Source organism: Arachis duranensis, chromosome 2, assembly GCF_000817695.3.
Source record: "Arachis duranensis cultivar V14167 chromosome 2, aradu.V14167.gnm2.J7QH, whole genome shotgun sequence".
Taxonomy (NCBI): domain Eukaryota; kingdom Viridiplantae; phylum Streptophyta; class Magnoliopsida; order Fabales; family Fabaceae; genus Arachis; species Arachis duranensis.
Window position 1 is genome coordinate 58,122,467 of NC_029773.3, and position 1,959 is coordinate 58,124,425.

General features: G+C 38.3%; 1 long non-coding RNA gene across 1 annotated transcript; it reads left to right on the top strand.

Annotated features, from left to right (window-relative positions):
• Window positions 1-399: 399 nt before the first annotated feature.
• LOC127744773 (uncharacterized) lies at window positions 400-891 on the top strand. Its single transcript, XR_008005836.1, has 3 exons — window positions 400-530; window positions 629-683; window positions 765-891. It is a non-coding gene; the product is annotated as an uncharacterized LOC127744773 (long non-coding RNA).
• The last annotated feature ends 1,068 nt before the right edge of the window (window positions 892-1,959 follow it).

The window sequence follows — 1,959 nt, forward strand, 5'->3', positions numbered from 1 at the left end:
GCGAATAGGGTTGGAAGATTTTGCAATTGGAATTTGATGATTTAAATATGATATTTGGATTCAGTGAGTTTTTCTGAGTCGGAAGACATAGTTTCCTGTGTAAAAGCGCGCAGTGGAATTTTGACCGGCAGTACCGGCTGAGACCTGTCTGGTACTGCAGCTGAGAAATTTGATTATGAGTAAATAATATTAAGAAATGAGAAATTATGATTAGGGGAGGTAGAAATATTTAAAGTGCGGTTTGAAGCGCTAATCTTAAAGGTTTTAGCCAAAATTGGGCCAACGGACAAAAATAAGTGAACTGGGCCTAAGTGGGCCCAAGACCCAACATATATAAATATTAGTTATGAGCATTTCAGCTCATTTTTACCCTAAAAGAGTAGTGTGGGGCGCTGATTTGAGAAGAGAGAAGAGGTAACTCTCTTTGATCTTCAAACCACCATAACTTGAGCTACGGAGCTCCGATTGACGAGCCGTTTGCGGCCACGCGTCGCTCTTCTCATCCTCTACATTTCTATCTAAGTTTTGTGGTGAGTATTCCATTCATCTCTGCCCAGTTTTCGAATTTCCCCACTGTTACACATTTTTGGGAAGTTAGTGTTGAAATCTTGTGATTTTGGGTGTTTAGGGATACTCCAACATGGATTCTAAGTGGGTTCTATCCCTACTTCATATGGGCTGAGGTAAGAAGTGCTCAAACCCTTGTGATTTATCATCCTTATGAGCCCTAGGTTGATGTATGTATGTGATATTGGTTATGTTAGTGTATTTGGTGATTTTGATGCACAATTGGGAGGTTGGTATTGCTTGTGGAGCTTTGTGAGGCTTGGAGCTAAGGGTTGGTGGAGACTTCCATAGAAGAGGCTCAATTGATTTGGCTACAAGAGGTACGGTTTAAGTTTCATTTAAGTACCGTGTGGTGTGATGAGAATTCCTAGGCTAGATGCCCCTAGGATTAAGTTTGGATTGTGTAAATGGTTGGTGCTAATATGCATAGTGGTATGTAATGTGAATTAATGATTGAGTTGAGAATTGTGTGGCCTTGTATGTTTGGTGTATTGAAAATTTGATGTATTGGGTAATGAGTATTAATTTGTGGTTTATGCATTTAAATTGTGAAATTGGGCCGGAGGCCGTAAATTTTGGGCCGGAGGCCGAAAAGAGGTAAGGGAGGTAAGTTGATGTGTGCATTGTATGATGACACAAGTGATTGGATGAATTTCAGATAATGAATATATGAATGATTGGGTTGGTTATCGGATAATGAGATTTGAGGAGTTGAAGTGTGGAAATTGGTAAATTTCGGGTGAAATAGTATAGATGAGGTATGTTTGATTTTGGTTGAGATATATTATGTGGTCATATATGTGAGTATGATTTTTGATGCCATTATTGATGCCTTGATGGTATGATAATGCATGAGAGATATGTATGTTGTGATATATGCTTGAGAAATGATTAAGGTTGATCTGGGGGTGAAACCACGTGATAGTGAGTATGATATTGGTTATGTATAGTGATGGTTGATTGGAAATAATATTGTTGGAAAATTTGGATGAGGAAGGATGTATGGCATGTTGATATGTTTGTAATTTAGCCATTCGTTTGAAATAAGTAAAGATGGTTATATGGCGGTTTGTGAATTGTGGCAAGGTATTAATGTATGAGTTGAGGAGGCTTGATGTTGATTTTGGTATATTTTGATTGGTTTCAAAAAGGGTTGAAATTGGCATGTTTTGGTTGATTTTGAAAAAGGGTTGAAAATGGCTTGTTTTGAAAAGGGCACCTTGTGGTTTTGTATGAAAAACATGGTTTTTGGGCATACTTTGACGGGACATAGCTTGGACTACGGATCTTTGTTTTGTGCCAAATCTGTTTAGAAATGAAATTGGATCCGGGATGTCCATGCCGTTCGAAGAACGGGTGAAAAACGATTTAAAATGAGGAAGTTATGTCCGT